The following is a 22,382-nucleotide window of genomic DNA, read 5'->3' as shown; positions in this document are numbered from 1 at the left end:
CTATGTATGAGCAACTTCTGGCCTATGAGGAGCACAACCCAGATGACCCGCCTAGGTTCTATGGGGACCCTAAAGAGTGCCAAGGGTTCCTGAAAAAGTGCCTGCACCAGATCCTGCAGAATGCAGCCTGGTTCCCCTCTGACCGGTTCAAGGTGGGATACATCATGTCCTACCTAGCAGGAGATGCTCTGATATGGATTACTCCCCTCTGGGAAGCAGGGGATCCTATTGTCATGAACCTAGGGGCCTTCCTGGTGGCCTTCCGTAAAGTCTTTGATGTGCCTCGCCCAGTTGCTCCTGTAAAGTCTTCCCCTCCAAGCTTCCAGAGAGAGACCAGACAAGAGGAACCTGTGGGTGAAACGTCTCAACTACCTATGACCGTCCAGCCATCACCTGTTCCACAGTCTGCCGGTGCAGCCTCCCGTGCAAGATCCAAGAGGTCTAAAAAGAAAAAGCGGGCCAAGTTGCAACCGGAATCTGGCCTCTGCCCTGTGAAGCCTGTACTCCAGAACCCTGGGCCAGTAGAAGAGGCTGCCCCTGGCGAGAGTACTCCCTCTCCATTAAACTCTTTGACTGTTTCTCTGCCTTCAGGGAGCTTTGGTGTGTTTAAGTCGCCAGTCAGACTGAGTCAGTGTGTGGTCTCTGTCATACAACTCCCGAAGCCAGCGTGGGCGTTGTCTCGAGGTGGCCGAGCCCTATTGGAGAACAGTCTAGTCCTGCAAGGACAACTACAGCTCCAGGTCGGAGCTTTATACATGAAGAAGTTCATCTTCCATCTGCTGACTGGTATGCCCATGGGTCATTCTGAACCAGAGATCCTGATGCCCATTTATGTTTGGAGACCCAGCAAGGCACCACACTTGAAACAACCAAGGGACAAGAGGAGTCTGGTTCCCTTGCGTCTCATTCAGTCAGCAAGTTCGTCTTCTTCGCCTGGTTTGCTAGTCGCCGAGTCAAGGTGTGAGGATGCCTCTGAAGAGGGGGAGGCGGTCTCAGTCTCCTCACACATCCCCAGCGACTATACCAGTGTTCTGCTCCCAAGAGCACCCCTGCCTCTTGATTGTCTTCCCCAGGATAAAGGGCTGAAGATGGATCCAGAGTGTATGCCTTCAGCTCCCCTGTGGCCGAGGGGTGAAGGTCCCAAGACAGAGCTTCACTCATCCTCTAACCAGGAGGATGTGGTCCAGTTTTTTCAGGGTAACAGGCTGAAGTGGCTCCCTGTATGTATGCCTCCAGCTTCCATTTGGCAGGTGGGTGAAGAGGTTGGAACAGTGACCCACATATCTCCGATTCTCACCAACCGGGAGGAGGTCCAATTTTTCTGGCATGTCGGGCTGAAGTCGGACTTGGTGAAGGTGTCTGCTGTTTCTAGCTGGCCAGCTGATGTAGGGGTCAAAGCTTCCAGGTCCCGGCTCTCTGCCAATCAGGAGGAAGAAGTCTTTGTACCCTCGGTGTTGGAAACTGACTCCCTTAGGCACCAAGAAACCGGGCAATCTGTGATTCCTGATGGCACACATACTCCACCCTACCTGAAGGATGTCATGTCAACCTGGACTGTGTGTGGTCCCGTACTCCTTCTTCTGGTCATTCTGGCAGGCTTGAGGAAGAGGGGCCGTAAAGGGGGGGGTACTGTAACAACCTTGCTGGCATCACTGCATGGTCTCCCCTCCCTCGCACACCAACTTACTTTCTGCTTCAAGCCATGCTGTGAAATCTGTCTGTTGCCAGCTCTGTGCCTCTGCTCTCCATGTTTCCAGACTGTGTGTATAGGGGGGCGGCGCCTGAACTCTCTGGTTCTTATGCGGTCTGGGTGCACCTGTGTAATCTGTCCCTGACCAACCACCTGGAGCCCTTGACTATTTAGTTTCGCCACTCCCACTGAAACATTGCCTGAGCAATGTCTATACTCAGTTAGTATTCCGCTGCTGAGCTAGCCAGGCCCTGTTCTGTTGGTCTCCTTCTCTGGAGGATTCTCTAGTCTTGCTTTGTACCCTGTCTGCCTGCCGGGAGGCTGAATATCCTGGCCCCTGAGTCTTTGTCCCTGTGCCTCTGTCTGAACTCAGTCTTACCTCTGTCTGTCAGTTTCCTTGTTTGTGGTTCCTTCCCTGCCGTGTCTTTCCTTGTGTCCTCTTTATCTGTGCATCTGCACGGCTCTGTCTGCACGGCTCCCTAGCCGCTCTGTCTGCACGGCTCCCTAGCCGCTCTGTCTGCACGGCTCCCTAGCCGCTCTGTCTGCACGGCTCCCTAGCCGCTCTGCCTGCACGGCTCCCTAGCCGCTCTGCCTGCACGGCTCCCTAGCCGCTCTGCCTGCACGGCTCCCTAGCCGCTCTGCCTGCACGGCTCCCTAGCCGCTCTGCCTGCACGGCTCCCTAGCCGCTCTGCCTGCACGGCTCCCTAGCCGCTCTGCCTGCACGGCTCCCTAGCCGCTCTGCCTGCTCCGCACTCCTGCGGCTCTGCCTGCTCCGCACTCCTGCGGCTCTGCCTGCTCCGCACTCCTGCGGCTCTGCCTGCTCCGCACTCCTGCGGCTCTGCCTGCTCCGCACTCCTGCGGCTCTGCCTGCTCCGCACTCCTGCGGCTCTGCCTACCTGCACCTCCTGTGTGAACAGGCCCAAACCTGTTCCTTCATACTCCATTCCTTCCTGCCTATATCCATCCCTGTACCTCCTGTGTGAACAGGTCCAGATCCTGTTCCAGCATACACCACTCCCTCCTGCCTACACCTGCTGTGTGAACAGGTCCCTACCTGCTCCTTTTCATACCACGCCAATCTGTCCTGTGTCTCCAAGCCGTGCCCGCCTGTCCTGTGTCTCCAAGCCGTGCCCGCCTGTCCTGTGTCTCCAAGCCGTGCCCGCCTGTCCTGTGTCTCCAAGCCGTGCCCGCCTGTCCTGTGTCTCCAAGCCGTGCCCGCCTGTCCTGTGTCTCCAAGCCGTGCCCGCCTGTCCTGTGTCTCCAAGCCGTGCCCGCCTGTCCTGTGTCTCCAAGCCGTGCCCGCCTGTCCTGTGTCTCCAAGCCGTGCCCGCCTGCCCTGTCTCAGCCGTGCCTGTCGTATCCACCTGCCTGCCTGTCTATAGCCTCTGTCAAGGTGTCCTGTTCCCAAGTGGGATCAGCAGCCACAGCCAGACACCACCCTGGAGTGGCACCCGGCAGCTACCTGCCGCACAAGCCTGACCTCACCATCAGAGGCTCCAGTGAAGACCAAGGAAGCTGCCGTAGTTACGCCCCTTCCAGGGTAGTCTGGTTTGTGGCACAGTGGGGCCACAACCCCCCGGCTCGCGCCATTCAGCCTAGGCGCGAGCGTGACAACAGGTACAACATGTCAGGAAAATCCAAGACACATACGTTCCTATACGCTGCATGCATCTCCTGTCAGTCGGCTTTTCCGCGGGCGCAGACAGTGGCTCTCCTGTCTTAGAGGGGTCCTCTACCTCACAGGAGTCTCCGGCCCGCAGGGGCCGCTCTCACTCTAGGCAGGCGCATGGGAAACGAACTCACATGGCGTCTCCCGGTCCATCCGGTGCCTCGGCATCCGTGAGCTCTGCTTCTCGCTCCCCGTCGCCAGCAGTCGATAGCGAGCAAGGCTCGGACTACGACTCGGATATACCCCTTGACCTAGATACGCCAGGTGGTCAGGAAACGGTTGACAGTCTCATAGAAGTCGTCAACCAGACTCTGGGGATTGAGGATGATTCCACTCTGGCTGCGGGCCATAAGGTGTCATTTAAGCGTGTCAAGCATCCCCATAGGGTATTTTGCACTCACCCTGAATTTGAGGACGTAGTGCAAAGACACAGAGAATGGCCGGACAGGCGGTTCTCGGGTCAGAGGGCACTCGAGGCGAAGTACCCTTTTCTCCCGGATCTCCGTAAGAACTGGACGGAATCCCCAACGGTGGATCCACCTGTGTCGCGCTTGGCTACAAAAACTCTACTATCTGTGCCTAGTGATTCTTCTATTAAGGATCCCACTGATCGTCTCATAGAGAACTTGGCTCGCTCAGTGTTTGAGGCATCAGGATCAGCGCTCTCTCCCTCGTTCGCAGCAACATGGGTAGCCAAGGCCATGATTTCTTGATCAGAAACTTTGAATAGAACCTTGCAGGACCTAGACCTACCAGCGGAAGTATCAGAAATCCCAAACCAGATAGCCATGGCGGGGGGACTACTTGATTAATGCATCTTTAGATGCAGCCAACTGCACGGCACTTGCTGCCACAAATGCAATCTCCATTAGTAGAGCGCTATGGTTAAGGACATGGCGGGCCGATTGAGCCTCAAAAAGGTCCTTGACAGCGCTACCATACCAGTGTGGCTGCCTGTTCGGAGAGAGGTTAGATCAGCTCATCTCCGACTCCACAGGAGGCAAGAGCGGTTTTCTTCCTCAGCAAAAGGCCAAACTGCCGTTTCGTCACCAGCTGCAGGTGCGTTTTCGGGCCTTCCGCAACCCCGGGTGGACGACAGCGGCTAATTCCGCCCCATCAGGGCGTCCCAATCACAATAGGGACCGACAGGTCTCATATAGAGCCAACCCATTGGGGAGGATGCGTACTAACCAGGCCAGGTCGAGAGGATCCAGGTCCCAAAGATCTTCAGCCAAATGACTCGGGGAATTTGTCAGGCAGCACCAGCAGGGTAGGCAGCCACCTACTCCGGTTTCACCACGCCTGGCTCAATTTTGCACATGACACATGGGTGAGAGAGCTGGTGTCCACAGGGTACAATATAGAATTTGTAAGGTACCCCCCAAGATGATTTTTTCTTTCCCGTCTTCCCAAAGTGGATACCCGGGCAAAGGCTGTACTAGAAGCCATCAATTCGCTCAGCCACAATGGAGTTATCATTCCAGTACCGGAAAACGAGAAGACACAGAGCTTCTATTCCAACCTGTTTGCAGTCCCCAAAAAGGACGGGACGGTCAGGCCCGTTTTAGATCTAAAGCTCCTGAACAGATTTATCAGGATCAGACATTTCCGGATGGAATCTCTCCGTTCAGTCATATCGGCAATGGGGCAGGGAGAGTACTTGGCCTCTATCGATATCCAGGACGCCTATCTACATATCCCCATTTTCCCTCCGCATCAAAGGTTTCTACGCTTCGTTATCAACGGTCTACATTTTCAGTTTGCAGCGCTGCCCTTCGGGCTAGCCACTGCCCCCAGAGTGTTCACAAAGGTCATGGCAGTCCCCATGGCCATCCTGCACTCCCGGGGCATAGTCATATTCCCCTACTTAGACGACCTCTTGGTCAAGGCCCCTTCAAGGCAGGCATGCGAGGAAAGTGTCAGCATTACGCTAGATACTCTTGCCCGCTTAGGGTGGTTGGTCAATGTAAAAGAAGTCATCCCTTGTTCCAGCTCAGAATTTCCTTTTTAGGGATGACCTTTGGCACTTGCCGACGGTTGGTAAGTCTCCCTCGAGACCAGGCCCTAGCCCTCCGGCAGGGAGTGCGAGTACTGCGCCAACCAGTCCCTCACACCATCCGTTTCGGCATGAGGATTCTGGGGAAAATGGTGGCAGTGATGGAAGCGATCCCATTCGCCCAGTTTCATCTTCGTCCCCTGCAGCACGCCCTCTTGTCAGCCTGGGACAAGAACCCATTCATGCTCGATCATCGGTGCAGGTTGTCCTCTCAGGTCAGTCACTAGAGTGGTGGACAATCAGTTCCTCCCTTCTTCAGGGGAAACCCTTTCCCCCAGATCATGTTAGGAACGGCGGAATGCACTAAATAAAAATAATAATAAAGTGCGTTCGCCGCTCGGGGTCCACCGTGCAGTAGGTGATATAACCGCTGCTAAGTGGTGGCAGGAGCAATATGGCGGTAATGCGCACAGGGTTAAACTTCACCCAGGTGCGCAGAGCAATCTCAGTTAAGTCACAGAGATGCAAAAATAAACACTAAACACAAACACAAAGACTGAGCCTGTTGAGGTCACAGTACTCAGTATAAATACACACATGGTATCCGGTCACAGGAATAGCCCAAGACGGCGACACTACATCCGTCTAGACCTACCGTGTGAAAATATGCAAAACACAAGCCACGGAGACACTATCACATGTTTCTCAATGCAAGCAATGACTAGCCAAGTCTTTCCCCGGGAAGGAACAACCACGGGAAGGGCAGTCTCCAATGAAGGAAACCACCTATGCCAAAACATGGTATCCATCCACAGACAGCTGTTTCGGGGTATTGCCCCTCATCAGTGTGGAGTAGGAAACTGGCCAGTAGGAGCAATGCCTAGTAGAAGACTGTGAAAAATGAGGATGAATGAACTCATGGAGATCAACATCCAGCACTGCGGAGACACCATCACATGTTTCTCAACACAGTGATTCTAGAGGTGTGACAGTACCAGTACAGTACCCAATCTTATGATTGGGGATCATCGAGTGGATTCGGAATAATCGGCTATTCAAGATACGGCCATCCCGAAGCGGTCCTGTCATTATTGGGCTGACTATTCTATATGGGGGGGTCTCTTTATCCTATCTTTACATGTTGATATATTATCACTATTTACTATATATATTGTTTGTCATTTACAATATAATTCCTTTTTTTCTGGGATTTTATTAGTACTATCCTAGTATCTATGTTTCACATATATTTATAATTATATTTATGTGTGTTTGTTTTGCAGGGGTGATCTTTATATATTTTATTTATTATTTTTTATTCTTTATTGCTTGTTCTATTATAATAGATTGTCACTGCTACACTTTATTACTATTCTCATTAATATGAGACTTTGTGGTATTTACATCTTCTTTTTTCACCTTAATATTGTCTCCATCAACATTGGATATAGCGATATCTATGCCCTCTTTTCTGCCCATATCAAAGATGGTGGCTTCAGTGTGTGTGCGCATGCCCAGTGCGGCGGCTCCCATGATTCAATTCTCCGGCGGCTAGTGGTGACACGGGAGGCTATTGACGTCATGAGGGATTTCCCTCTGCCTTCCGGTCACATGGGCGGCTGTGGGCGTTGCTTTGTGGCGTCTTGCCTGACACTGCACATGCGCCGATAATGGCGCTGATAATCATATACACCTGGATCTCCTACATAAAATGCCCATATGTCCAACACACAGACACAGCCCCCAGAGGAAGCCCACGCGAAACGCGCGTCGGGGCTGCTCTGCCTTGTGCCGCGCTCACCTGCAGTTACCATATGGGTATGATATTAACCTTTTGCATCGCGTTTTATTTAATCACTGTTTGGAGTGTGTTAGCGCTGTTTTCGCTATATGGTGTCCTGTGCATAATGCATATATAATATCGCTATGATACGAATCTGTGCACTATGCATATATAATATCATTATGATATAAACATGTTGGCAGTATAGTGATTCACATATATTCATTACCCAATCTGCTATATAGGGTGTTGCTAGCGGTTACCACATGTGAGCCTTGTATGAGCACTTTTGTCATTTGTCTGTATTTTGTACTAGCCTTTATGTATTTGTAATAATAAATTATTTTTATTATATACATATATATTTCTTGTGGATTATATCTCCGTGGTTTGTGTAGGATTTAGAGTCTCGGAGCTGGCAGCATTATCTTGCCGAGCCCCGTTCCGGACCTTTTACAAAGACAAGGTGGTTCTTAGACCAGCTCCTCCTTTTTTACCAAAGGTCATTGCCTCTTTCCATATTAATGAGGATATTGTCTTGCCCTGTTTCTGTCCAGCACCGGTGCACCGTGTGGAAAAGGCTCTTCATACGTTGGACCTGGTGAGAGCTCTCAGGAGGTACGTGTCGCGGACGGCACCCTTTCGTCAGTCAGACGCGCTGTTCGTGCTCCCTGAGGGTCACAGGAAGGGACTCGCTGCCTCAAAATCGACCATAGCCAGATGGATTCGTTTGGTTATTCAGGAGTCCTACCGCGTCAGAGGTGCGCCGATTCCAGCAGGGATCAGAGCACACTCTACACGGGCAGTGGGCGCCTCTTGGGCGCTTTGACACCAGGCTTCGGCGGAACAGGTTTGCAAGGCAGCAATCTGGTCCAGCCTGCACACGTTTACTAAACATTACAATGTCCATACTCAGGCTTCGGCGGATGCGAGCCTGGGTAGAGGGATTCTCCAAGCAGCAGTGGCGCACCTTTAGACAAGAGGTGCATGTAGCTTGGATCGGTGAGTAAACTTCCCACCCAGGGACTGCTTTAGGAGGTCTCAAAGTACCTGTGTCCCCCAATGAGACGAAGGCGAAACATGGATTTTTGTGATAACTCACCGTAAAATCCTTTTCTCCGAGACGCTCATTGGGGGACACAGCACCCACCCTGTTAGCCAAATTGGCTTCTGTTTATTTAATTAATATGCTTTCTGTATGAAATTAGGGTGGTTATTTTCTAGACATGTTGTTACCTGCATTAAGGTTGATGTCTGATTTTTGTTTGATCTCCTACTGCTTTTGCACCAAACTGGTTTCCGCCCGCAATCGGGGCTAGGGTGTATACGGCGGAGGAGCTAACCTTTTTTTTTCACTTAGTATCAGCCTCCAGGCGGCAGTGGCATACACCCCAAAATACCGGTGTCCCCCAATGAGCGTCTCGGAGAAAAGGATTTTACGGTGAGTTATCACAAAAATCCATGTTTCACTGCAGAAAAGAAGCTGCATTTTACAGAGAAACGATACTGAGCTACGAGACTTTTGTATGTATTGCACTTCCAGGACTCCACGGTGTCTGGACCAGACCTTTCTGCTAGGGTCACGAGTCAAATTTGTGGCATACATTGGGGAAAAAAGTATTTAGTCAGCCACCAATTGTACGAGTTCTCCCACTTAAAAATATGAGAGAGGACTGTAATTAACATCATAGGCAGACCACAACTATGAGAGTCAAAATGAGAAAACAAATCCAGAAAATCACCTTGTTTGATTTGGCAAGATTTATTTTTCAAATTATGGTGGAAAATAAGTATTTGGTCACCTAAAAACAAGCAAGATTTCTGGCTCTCACAGACCTGTAACTTCTTCTTTAAGAGGCTCCTCTGTCCTCCAGTCATTACCTGTAGTAATGGCACCTGCTTGAACTTGTTATCAGTATAAAAGACATCTGTCCACAACCTCAAACAATCACACTCCAAACTCCACTATGGTGAAGATCAAAGAGCTGCTGAAGGACATCAGAAACAAAATTGTAGCCCTGCACCAGGCTGGGAAGACTGAATATGCAATAGGCAAGCAGCTTGGTGTGATGAAATCAACTGTGGGAGCAATAATAAGAAAATGAAATTCATACAAGACCACTGATAATCTCCCTCGATCTTGGGTTCCATGCAGGATCTCACCCTGTGGGGTCAAAATGATCACAAGAACGGTGAGCAAAAATCCCAGAACCACACGGTGGACCTATTGATTGACCTGCATAGAGCTGGGAGCATCGTAAGAAAGGCTACCATCCGTAACACACTATGCCACCAGGGACTCAGATCCTGCAGTGCCAGACATGTCCCCCTGCTTAAGCCAGTACATATCCAGCCCTGTCTGAAGTTTGCTAGAGAGCATTTGGATTATCCAGAAGAGTATTGGGAGAATGTCATTTGGTCTCTTGAAACCAAAGTAGAACTGTTTGGTAGAAACAGAACTCGTCGTGTTTGGAGGAGACAGAATGCCGAGTTGCATCCAAAGAACACCATACCTACTGTGAAGCGCGGGGGTGGCAACATCATGCTTTGGGGTTGTTTCTCTGCAAAGGGACCAGGACAGCTGATCAGTGTACATGAAAGAATGAATGGGGCCATGTATCGTGAGATTTTGAGTGCAAACCTCCTTCCATCAGCAAGGGCATGGAAGATGAAATGTGGGTCTTTCAGCATGATAATGATCCCAAGCGCACCGCCAGGGCAATGAAGGAGTGGCTTTCGTAAGAAGCATATGAAGGTCCTGGAGTGGCCTAGCCAGTCTCCAGATCTCAACCCCATAGAAAAACTTTGGAGAGAGTTGAACATCCGTGTTGCCCAGCGACAGGCCCAAAACATCACTGGTCTAAAGGAGATCTGCATGGAGGAAATGGGCCAACATACCACCAACAGTGTGTGCCAACCTTGTGAAGACTTACAGAAAACGTTTGACCCCTGTCATTGCCAACAAAGGATATATCACATATTGAGATGAACTTTTGTTAATGACTAGAGTTGAGCGAAACGGGTCGAAAAATTTCAAAAGTCGCCGACTTTTGGCAAAGTCGGGTTTCATGAAACGAAACCCGACCCTAGGATGAGGTCGGCCACGAGGTCGGCGACTTACGCGCCAAAGTCGCGTTTCAAAAGTTTGTTTTGCGCTCTTTTTCAGCCAATCAGGATCCACGGACACTGTGGGCAACGTGATGACATAGGCAGGGGTCACCACCATCTTTCAGAAGGGCATGCAAGTGATTGGCTTGCTTTGGTGGGCGACACAGGGGGTATAAAAGGGCGTGCACGCCGACCGCCTTCTTACTTCTGCCGATCTCAGTATAGGGAGAGGTTGCTGCTGATTCTGTAGGGAGAGCGTTAGGCAGGGAAGAAGACAAAAAAACTGCTTCTGCTGCTAGCGATTTGGCCTGCACAACACACCAGTCACTGTGTGTGCAGTGCAAGGGGAGGCTATATAGTGGTGTATCAGTGGTGTTGGTTGTTGGGCTGCCTTCTAAGGCTTCCTGACATTCCTGCATTGCTGTTTACCCACTGCTCCGCAAACTGCTTTTTTAAAAGCAATCCCAATTTTTTTTTTTTGTCCTGCTGAGAAGAAAAAAAAACTGCTTCTGCTGCTAGCGATTTGGCCTGCACAACACACCAGTCACTGTGTGTGCAGTGCAAAGGGAGGCTATATTGTGGTGTATCAGTGGTGTTGGTTGTTGGGCTGCCTTTTAAGGCTTCCTGACAGGCTGGCATTGCTCTGCAAACTGCTTTTTTAAAAGCAATCCAATCTCCCTTATCCTCTAGTCACTTTTGTCACAGCTGTGCCATCGAGCCTGTCACATAGCGCTCAGATATTCATTGGGCCTCACACAATCCAAAAGTGTCCAGTGTCCACAAGTGTGTGCAGAAATTCAAAATCTCCCTTATCCTCTAGTCACTTTGGTCACAGCTGTGCCATCGAGCCTGTCACATAGCGCTCAGATATTCATTGGGCCTCACACAATCCAAAAGTGTCCAGTGTCCACAAGTGTGTGCAGAAATTCAAAATCTCCCTTATCCTCTAGTCACTTTGGTCACAGCTGTGCCATCGAGCCTGTCACATAGCGCTCAGATATTCATTGGGCCTCACACAATCCAAAAGTGTCCAGTGTCCACAAGTGTGTGCAGAAATTCAAAATCTCCCTTATCCTCTAGTCACTTTGGTCACAGCTGTGCCATCGAGCCTGTCACATAGCGCTCAGATATTCATTGGGCCTCACACAATCCAAAAGTGTCCAGTGTCCACAAGTGTGCAGAAATTCAAAATCTCCCTTATCCTCTAGTCACTTTGGTCACAGCTGTGCCATCGAGCCTGTCACATAGCGCTCAGATATTCATTGGGCCTCACACAATCCAAAAGTGTCCAGTGTCCACAAGTGTGTGCAGAAATTCAAAATCTCCCCTGTCCTATAGACACCTTGTACCTTGTTTTACATTACTATATAGTTTGTTGGATTTTGTCTACATTTCTACCAAAAATGAGGAAGGCTGGTGGAAGAGGCCGTGGAATTGGGCGGGGGTTGGCAGCTGGTAATGATGGTGTTGGTGGTGGATCTGATGGTAGTGGCAAGAGCAAAATAGGACCGAATGCAGGAGGTGTTGAGCCTGCGTCATCGTCTGGCTACATAAGGCCTCGAACGCTTAGTTTTCTAGGAGTTGGCAAACCGCTTTTAAAGCCAGAGCATCAGGAAAAAGTTTTGTCTTACATTGCTGACTCAGCCTCCAGCTCTATCGCCTCCTCTTCTTCAGTTGTAAAAAGTAAAAGCACTGAGTCGTCATTGGAGGCTCATGTTCATGAACCACACCTTTCCTTGTGTCCTTCACCCCAACCAAGATTGAAGGATGACGCAGGCCATACTACTGATTACTCCATGGAGCTGTTTTCACATACCATGCCTGGATTATCAAGTCAAATGGTGAATTACCCAGGTCAAGATGAAACTGACATGGAGTGCACTGATGCACAGCCGCTGATGGATGATTCTGCTGGTACATTCACTCAGAGCACTACATTGTCCTCGCAGTGTACAGAGCCAGATTCTGACCCTGATGAGACTCAGGTGCCCCTTCCCGCACACTATACCACCATACACGGTGACACAGAGGAAGGTGCACATGACATAGAAGAGGAGGTGATGGATGACCCAGTTGTTGACCCAGATTGGAATCCATTGGGGGAAGAGGGTGCTGCTTCCAATAGCTCAGATGAGGAGCATCCGCAGCAGACATCGACATCGCAACAGCTGTTATCTGGCAGGCCCGGAGCACTCCAAAGACAGGTTCCAAACATCAAAAGAGTTGCTGGACAGCTTGTCCAGAGGGTCAAAAGATCACAGCGTGCTAGGCCGCAAAATGTCTGCCAAAGTAGGAAGAGTGCAGTGTGGCACTTTTTTGACCAAAATCCTCATGATCAGGCCAAGGTTATCTGTAAGAAGTGCGCAAAGACCTTTAGCCGAGGGAAAAATCTGAAAAATTTGAATACCAGTTGCATGCTTAGACATTTAACCAGCATGCACTTGCAAGCGTGGACACAACACCAAACCTCAAGTGCCACATGTGCAACTGATCACAACGAAGGTAGTCAGCAACGCTACATTGTTTCCCCCACTGTAAGCCCACCGGTTAGCACAGCAGCAAATGTTGAGGTGTCGTTGCAAGGCCACAGCAGTCAGGGAATCCCACTGTTATATCAACGAAAGACTGATTCTAGGCCATCAGAAAGAACACCAACTCCATCACCATCATCAACCCTCTCTCAGTCCGCCCTGTCCACCGCTACTTCCACCATATGCAGCTCTCAAGTCCAGCTCACCCTCCCAGACACTATGAGTAGGTCAAGAAAGTACTCAGTCTCTCATCCGCGTACACTGGGTTTGAACGCCCACATTGCCAAACTAATCTCATTTGAGATGATGCCCTTTCGGTTGGTGGAAAGCACAGCTTTCCGCGAACTCATGGCCTATGCAGTACCACGCTATGACGTACCCAGTCGCCACTTCATCTCTCGCAAAGCCATCCCAGCCCTCCACCATCATGTGAAAGACCGCATTGTCCATGCACTCAAGCAGTCAGTGAGCGGAAAGGTGCACCTCACAACTGATGCATGGTCCAGTCGGCATGGCCAGGGCCGTTACGTGTCCATCACTGCGCACTGGGTTAATGTGGTGGATGCAGGGTCCACAGGGGACAGCGGTGGTGGGACAGTGCTGCCTAGCCCACGGTATAGGAAACAGTTGGCTGTAGGCGTTCGACCCTCCTCCTCCTCCAGAAGCGAAAGCTCGTCCACAGAGCGCAGTCGTACGAGCACTCCATCTGCAGCTGCCACTGTTGCACACGATGTGTCCCCCTATCGAGCAGCTAGTGGAAAGCGTCAGCAGGCTGTGTTGCAGATGATGTGTTTGGGCAACAGACACACCGCCGAGGTGCTGTTCGAGTACTTGAAGCGACAAACTGAGTCATGGCTGGGCAGTGTACATCTTGAGGCAGGCAAGGTAGTTAGTGATAACGGCCGTAATTTTGTGGCAGCCATAGCCCTTTCAAAACTCAGCCATATACCTTGCTTGGCTCACACCTTGAACCTGGTGGTGCAGTGCTTCCTCAAAAATTATCCGGAGTTAACAGCCCTGCTCCAGAAGGTGCGAAGACTGTGCGCGCACATCCGCCGGTCGCCTGTACACTCCGTTCGTATGCAGAAGCTGCAGCGATTGCTCCACCTTCCCAACCACCGCCTCATTATCGACATTGCAACAAGGTGGAACTCCACCCTGCACATGGTGGAGCAGCTGTGCGAGCAGAGGCAGGCCATAATGCATTTGTGGGAGGATACACGGCCAGGCACTTTGAGAGCAGACATGGAGTTGACAGGTGTGCAGTGGTCGAAGCTGAAAGACCTCTGTAAAGTCCTTCAGTGTTTTGAGGAATGCACACGGCTGGTAAGCGCAGGCGACGCCATCCTAAGCATGAGCATCCCACTTATGCGTCTGCTCATGCAAACTTTGACGCACCTTAAGGAGCAGGCGTCTGCAGACAATGTTGATGAGTAGGAAGAGGAGGAGGGAATCCTTGATGACATTCAGCCATTGTCTGCTCAGGGACCTCTCCTGGACGAGGTGGAGGAAGAAGAGGAGGAGGAGGAGGATGATGGGGATGATTACTTAGGGGAGGAGGATGCATCTCGTGGGGCAAGTGAAAATGTTGGCGTGGCAAGGTATGGTACAGGGTTTGTGCGTGACTGGAGGGATGTGGATTTGCCAGAAAGTGCTCCTCCAACCAGCACTCGCAGTGCATCATTGACACGGGGAACATTGGCCCACATGTCAGATTATGCCTTGCAGATCCTAAAAAGGGACCCACGCATTGCCAAAATGATGAACGATGACGACTACTGGTTGGCCAGCATCCTGGATTCACGCTATAAAGGCAAATTACAAAACATCATGCCACAGGAGAACCTTGACCTAATATTGGCTAATAAACAAGCAACTCTGGTAAATCGGTTGCTTGAGGCATTCCCAGCGCACAGCAGCGGTGATGGTTCTCACACGAGCCGTACGGGCCGGGGGCAGCTTGGCAGAGGTGTTCGTGGTGCACACAGCAGAAGTGGCGTTGGAGACAGGGGTTTCATGACAATGTTGTGGACTGATTTTTCAAGTACCGCTCACACAACTGGTAATACTGCATCGATGGAAAGTGACAGGAGACAGCAGTTGTCAACTATGGTTACAAACTACTTTTCCTCCCATATCGATGTTCTCCCACACAGGTCATTCCCCTTTGACTATTGGGCCGCTAAACTGGACACCTGGCCTGAATTGGCACAATATGCCTTACAGGAGCTCGCTTGCCCTGCTGCAAGTGTGCTATCGAAAAGAGTCTTCAGTGCAGCTGGATCAATCCTGACAGAAAAAAGGACCCGTCTGTCAACCCAAAATGTGGATGATCTAACCTTCATTAAAATGAACCACGCATAGGTTTCCAAGGATTTTGTCCCACCTTCCCCTGATGACACATAGGGTGACAGAAAAATGGCTTGCTTTGGTCCACCTCTTCCTGGGACTTGACCTATTTCACCTTTTGCATCAGCTGAATGTCCAACATCAACATATGCCACTTTCTAAAACTCCCTAACTGTGCTGCCTCCCCCCCCCATGGCCGGGGTCACCACCTAGCGCATGACACCGTGCGAGTGCCGTTGCCCTGGACAGGTGGGTAGGCCGACTCTTGGGCGCGGGCACTGGTACAGGGTCCTTCATAGTGCAATCAAGTGTCTCTGACGGTGGTGGTGCACACCCGCCGTCAGACACACCGCCGTACTATGAGGGGCCCAGTGCCAGTACCGACGCCCACGAGTGGGCCCCCCTTGCTTGGGCAGGGCCCCAGCATTTGCAATCTTTACCTCTCCCTGCTCCTCCGCTGTGTAGTCTGGGCCGTCAAATCCATACTGTGCCTGACACCGTCTGAGCCTGCCTCCTGATGTATAGACATATATTTTGAATGTGTACGCTATCCATACATGTTATCTGGGGATACGGTACCCTTTCTAACCTTTGTGCAATCATGTGCAATCCATACTGGGCCTAACACCGTCTGAGCCTGCCTCCTGATGTATAGACATATATTTTGAATGTGTACGCTATCCATAAATGTTATCTGGGGATACGGTACCCTTTCTAACCTTTGTGCAATCACGTGCAATCCATACTGGGCCTAACACCGTCTGAGCCTGCCTCCTGATGTATAGACATATATTTTGAATGTGTACGCTATCCATACATGTTATCTGGGGATACGGTACCCTTTCTCACCTTTGTGCAATCACGTGTAATCCATACTGGGCGTGAGAACGGCTGGCGAGCTGTTAAGCAAGCTACAGCACCTGTGGTTTGCACACGTAAGTTTTTCATTTTTTCAGGAATGACGGTTAGGCCTAATTCCGGAACTGCGGTTGACCTGCACTTACTGGGAAATCATTGTTCGCGGGTAATAATTGTAATCAGTGATCCCCATCACTAACGTTGTTCAGCGGGTTATCTGCACCTGTAAGCGACAAACGCTGGCCTTTTCAGTGTAGCACACATGCAGCCACGGACATGTAAGGGCATGACACACCAGTTATTGGCCAATCTCATGTGCCAGAGCCTCACGTGTCCCTCTAGTAAGCCGGACTCGGACCGCGGGGCATGACGGAGTCTCGTTCGTTAACGGAATTAAGCTTGCAATGTGTGCATCTGTTCTGTAGCTGGCATGGTTGAGGTTTCCCAGGTGGAGTCGAATTTAACCGTAGGCTCCACTCCTGGTGGTGCCCTTCTGGACATTCCTTTAAGGTTCAGCTTTGCAACCATACTGCCCACGTAAAACAAACACTTTGCCTTCATGAACGCTGTTTGGAGGGTCATGACTCGTGGGAATAACGCCGCCCAATCAGTTAACCTGCTAGAGAGATCGTTCGTTGCTCCCAAGCATGACATCACACTCCCTAGGAAGAAGGTAATGCCACTGTGGCGACCGTACTCCTGGGGGCGACACATGTGCACTGATGCCCAGCCACTGCTCGATGAATCTGCTGGTACATTGACCCAGACCACTACATTCCCCTCGCACGCTACACGACCTGAATCTGACCCTGATGAAACTCAGGTTACCCTTCCCATATACAGTTCCATCTTACACGGTGACAAAGAGGAAGCTGCAGATGAAAGTGCAGGTTCGGCCCACCCGCCATCAGACATACCACCGTACTATCAGGGGCCCTGTGCCAGTGCCGTCGCCAACGAGTGGGCCCCCCCCTGCTTGCTCAGGATCACAGCACTTGCAAAGTTGAAATACTGTGCAGTGAGATGGAAGATGGGGACGACGAGGAATCCAGGCAAGTACAGGGATTCCCTAGCGAGGAGACTTATTTGATTGTTTTCAATGTTGGGACAGCAATTTTTGGGGAGCACTATACTCTGGAGAATGATAGATGGGGCCCACCATACACTGGAACATTCCAAAGGTGGACATCAGACACTGGAGCAGCATTTACAGGGCCCATTATACACTAGAGCATTAGAAATGGGGCCCATTATGTTTGGAGCATTATTTGGGCCCATAAGACAGTGGAGCTTCATCCATGGGGACCAACATATACTGTAGCATTATGTGGAGCTCATCATATACTGTTTCAAACATTATATGGGACCAATGATTCTGTATGGAGAAATAGATAGGCCTCGTCATGAGATGTAAAAAGTGAGGTATTTTTCATTGTACTATACCGCTATTTCTCTGCCGTATCGGAGCATGATGAGTTGTGGTATGTGTTAAAGGGGCGCTCTTTCGCCCAGGGCACATGAAAACCTGCAGCCAGCCCTCCCCCCCACAACTTTAGCCAAATAACCCCCATTTTTCAGTGCGTAACTTGTATTATGAAGTTAATTAAGGTTGACAAGCTTAAGTAAGAAGAATTGATGCTTTTGGCATTCAAATGGGCACTGTAGGTGTGTTTCCTGTCCTCCTCTCACTGCCGACTTTTATTCCCCATTGACTTACATTGGGTTTCATGTTTCGGGACGACCCCGACTTTTCCCTATAATCGGACGATCTTGCTCGACCCGACTTTTGGAAAAGTCGGGTTTCACGAAACGAAACGCGACCCTAAAAAACCAAAAGTCGCTCAACTCTATTAATGACCAAATACTTATTTTCCACCAAAATTTGCAAAACAAATCTTGCCAAATCAGACAAGGTGATTTTCTGGATTTGTTTTCTCATTTTGACTCTAATAGTTGTGGTCTACCTATGATGTCAATTACAGGCCTCTCTCATCTTTTTAAGTGGGAGAATTTGCATCATTGGTGGCTGACTAAATACTTTTTTTTCCCCACTGTACACGTTGACCAATTTGCTGTCTAAGTTCCCTCATCTAAGTTCTGCCCACTTTTGAAAAATTTGGTGAGGCTGGTTGGGAATGGCATACAAATGACAATAGTTGCAACACATTCAAGCAGTTTTATGCCAGATAATTATTTGCTGATTTGGGGCCAAAAACGAGATAAGGAAGACGGCACCAAGTAATAATTGTGCTGTTGGGAGAAACATTGGAAACAAATAACAGAAAACTGACGGCACATCAAGAACTAGTCTGAACAAGTGCATACCAAAAAACAGCTTACATATCAAAATGAGGAAATGGTTGCACTCAATTGCATTAAAGCATGTCAATGTGAAATACAGGAAGTGTGATGCTTAGCACAAAATTTAGCCAAAAAATGTGAGCCCATTCACCAACATCAAGGTGATTTCATCGAATGGGTCCCTGACAGGGCCGGACTGACCATCGGGCACTTCTGGCAAATGCCAGAATGGCCGGTGCCTGTAGTGGGCCGCTCGATCCGTTCCTGCTTCCAGGGCACTGCACGCAAATGCGGGGTCCCCCTCCTGCAATGAAAGGATGAGACGCTGCACTGCACTTCTGACCCCCCCCATGCAGGCAGCTCCGTTGTCAGGCTGCAATTGGCTGCTCTGTGCGCACAGGACCTGTGATGAGGTCACAGGAGGGGAGGAGTCAGGGGTCACATGATCAGGAGCCTCCGTGTGTATGCAGGATTCTGCCATGCTGGTTGTCGTGCTGCACTGCTGGATGCAGGTAAGTTTCTGCGTGGGGTCAGGAGGGGTTTACAGGGTGGATGTAGCAGAGCCGCGTGTGTACGAGGTGAATGTGAGCGGAGCCGCACGTGTACGAGGTGTGCGGAGCCACATGTGTACGAGGTGTACGGAGCGGAGTCGTGTTTACTTGGTGTACGAAGCGGAGCCGCGTGTGTATGGGGTATGCGGAGCGGAGCCGTGTGTGTACGGAGTGGAGACATATGTATTCGGGATGTACAGAGCGGAGTCAAGTGTGTACGAGGCATACAAAGCGGACTTTTCCCACGGACACAGGAGTACACAGTGGAGCCCCGAGGAGCATTTTAAAACTCGCACATGACGTTCCACCGGAAGTGATGTGCTGTAAGCTGACCGTAAATGAGATTTCAAGAGGAGATTGTGACGGAACTAGGAATGCTTCAGATCCATCACCATGTCCTCCGACAGAGCAGACAGCAGGATCACCTTGGAATCAAGGATGCCGGGGCCATGTGAGGGGATCATGGTATGTCCTGCATCGGTAGGCTCAAGTGGGCACTACAATGAGAGCCGGGCTGCTATAGTATCTTTATAGCATCTTTCTTTATTTCTTTCTCTCTTTCTCATTCTCTGTTCTGTCTTTCCCTCATTTTCTTTCTCTATTCTTTTTTCTTTCTCTCTCTCTCTATTCTTCCTTTCTTTTTCTTTCCTCTCTTTCTCTCTGTCCTTTCTTTCTTTCTTTACTTCTTTTTCATCCTTTCTCTCTCTGTTCTTTCTTCTTTTTTCTGTTTTCTCTCTTCCTTAGTACCAGTCACTGTGCCCACAGTACCATCAATGTGCCCATAATGCCAGCCACTGTGCCCTCAGTAACAGTCAGTGTGATCAGCAGTGCTAAATGGGTGCAGTTGGGCGTGGACATGGGTGTGACTAGTTGTGAAATGGGTGTGACCGCGACATGGCCTAAAATTTGCCACAGTCTTTGTCCCTCTTTCCCTTCTTCAAAAGTTGGGAGGTATGATAGGGGAGGTTATGACCAGGGGGTCTGGTTGCCCAATGGATAGCAGCTCTGCCAGGAATTCTGTCACCGTGCGTACAAAAGGGGACAAAGCTTTGGGAGGAGTACTGCAACTAAAAGCAATAAATAAAACTGAGCTGAAATACTGGGCACAGCTGTGACTACATGTTATATAGTCGTGTTAATCTTCTCTCGCTTCTTGTAACCTACAAGTGTACAAAGATATTATATAGTCACCATGTGAGTAGTGGGGCCTGTGTAACTTCAAATGCCAGGGCTGAATTTTAGTCCCAGTCCGGCCCTGGTCCCTGAACTAACTGCCTAGTGTGAACATGTACCTCTGGCTAATAACTTGGTAAAGCCAGAGCACTCCGCCATGCTGTGGTTTTAATTACATCCAATCACATTTGGTTCCGACCTTCCTATAAATATAGGCTTTACCAAGTTATCAGCCAGAGGTAAGTGTTCACACTAGGCAATTAGGTCAGGGACCCATTCGATGAGATTACCTTGACGTTAGTGAATGGGCCCACATTTTTTGGCCAAATTTTGTGCTAAGCATCTGATGTGTTTTTCCTAAATTTCAAAAGCCATTACGCTAGTCACACTTCATGTATTTCACATTGACATGCCTTAATGCAACTGAGTGCAACCATTTCCTCATTTTGATTTGGGAGAAACATTGGGGCAGATTTATTAAAGTCATCTGGCAGAGTAGGGTTAGGTCTCAGTGAATTGGGGCTATTGTCCTCTGATGACCAATTCTGTGTATTTTCTGTGCAGTAGACCCCTAAATAACCCCTACAGGTATGATACATTTTGTATTTATTTGTAGATGCCATGTGTTTTGTTCAGTCCACACTGCATTTCACCTCTACATTTGTAAGTAAGAACCTTTTGGCCTCCATTGCATTCACCTGGATAAAAAAAAAAGCTTTGTAGACTGCGCTTAGTTATATGGATGACCACACAGAATACTAGACAACCAGTAATGTGCAAAAGTTATAGGCAGGTGTAGAATAAATGCTGTAGAATAAGAATGCTTTAAAAAAATAGAAATGTTAATTTAGTTTATTAAAAATGAAATGTGCTCTCGAAGCCGCATCAATTCTTCTAGGTACACTGGCATTCAGTGTTAAGCCGGGATCACAAATGCGAAAAACACGGCCGAGTCTCACATATGTGATCCCGGCCTTTAAAGGTAGATTGTTCCTTGCCGAAATCTTTTCTGTCTCTTCTTGTAATCCCAGGGCTGTTTGGGGGCCATAGCATTTCCAGGACACTTTTTTTTTTTTTTACAATCACTTAGGGCCAGAATTCTTCAAGCAGTAGATGTGTAACCAAGTCCCACTCGTTGCTGCCTGTTCTGAGTTGATGGCACTGGACATCTTTGCATATGCTTCACGAAGTTTCATTGGACCACCACTGCGTCTATGGTCCTCAACATTTGACATTTCTTGACGCTTCTTCAAAAGAGCTTAAACAACAGATCCTGAAATTTGAAATCTTTGATACATCAAAGTATTTATGCCAGAAAACTGGTGTAACGTCTTCAATGGTCTTATAATTTTGCAACTTTGGGCTTTTCCACAACAGTTGACATGTGTCTTTTAAAGATTTGTGTATTTTATTCCTGCATGCCACTCATTAAGACTGGTGTTCCATAAAATCAGGGGGCCCTATTGTGTTGTTGTGATGAATGACCTGTGACATGAAACTGGTTTCCACCACTTCACCTTCGTAGCAAAATTTGGCTGTTCTTCACCCAGTTTTAAGCCTCCTACATGTTTCTTTTTCAATTAATGTTTCAACTTTCACATAAAAATAATGATCATTCTCATCTGTTTAGTATAACTAGTTAAGGGCCTGTCACACTAAGCGATATCGCTATAACATCACTGGTTTTTGTGACGTTATAGCGATATCGCTATGTCTGATACTTACCTCCGACCACTCCCCCGCTGGTTTTCGCTGATCGTGCGAGAACGTCCTGGACCGTTTCTCGTCGTCAGCTTCCTGCTGTGGAGACGAGCGACGCGTGGACGCGGGCAGGCGGACGTCAGGATCGCCTCGTCTGACAGGTAAGTAGCGACCCCCGTCCCCAGCGATGTCGCTGGTGAGATCTGCCTGTGTGGCAGCTCACTAGCGACCACTTAGCGATGCACCAGCGATCCTGACCGCGTCATATCGCTGGTGCATCGCTAAGTGTGACAGTACCTTTACTCATACACCAGACTATAATCCTACAAAATCCCTGACCATGTGGAAAGTGCACATTGAAGAATGGAGGTTTTGATGACAAAGGACGATCACACTGAATATTGATTTTAGATTTTCCATTTAGCATTCTTACGTTGCTCAATTTTTCCACACCGGTCGAAAACTTTTGCCCAGTATTGTATATGTGTGTGTGTGTGTGTGTATACAATGATATATGTTTTGATATTATGTGTCACGGTGTTTTATACAGTCGTATAATACTGCGATATAAATAGCTTTTTCATTTGTGAATAAAAGATCTATTTTATCAACCAAAGCGGCACCGCTCCCAACAATACTTCTGGATGAAATGGGTGATCGTGGGGGGTGGCA

This window comes from Dendrobates tinctorius, unplaced genomic scaffold (genome assembly GCF_039654945.1).
Source record: "Dendrobates tinctorius isolate UK_male_01 unplaced genomic scaffold, ASM3965494v1 ptg000082l, whole genome shotgun sequence".
Lineage (NCBI taxonomy): Eukaryota > Metazoa > Chordata > Amphibia > Anura > Dendrobatidae > Dendrobates > Dendrobates tinctorius.
Note: the sequence above shows the minus strand (reverse complement) of the source record.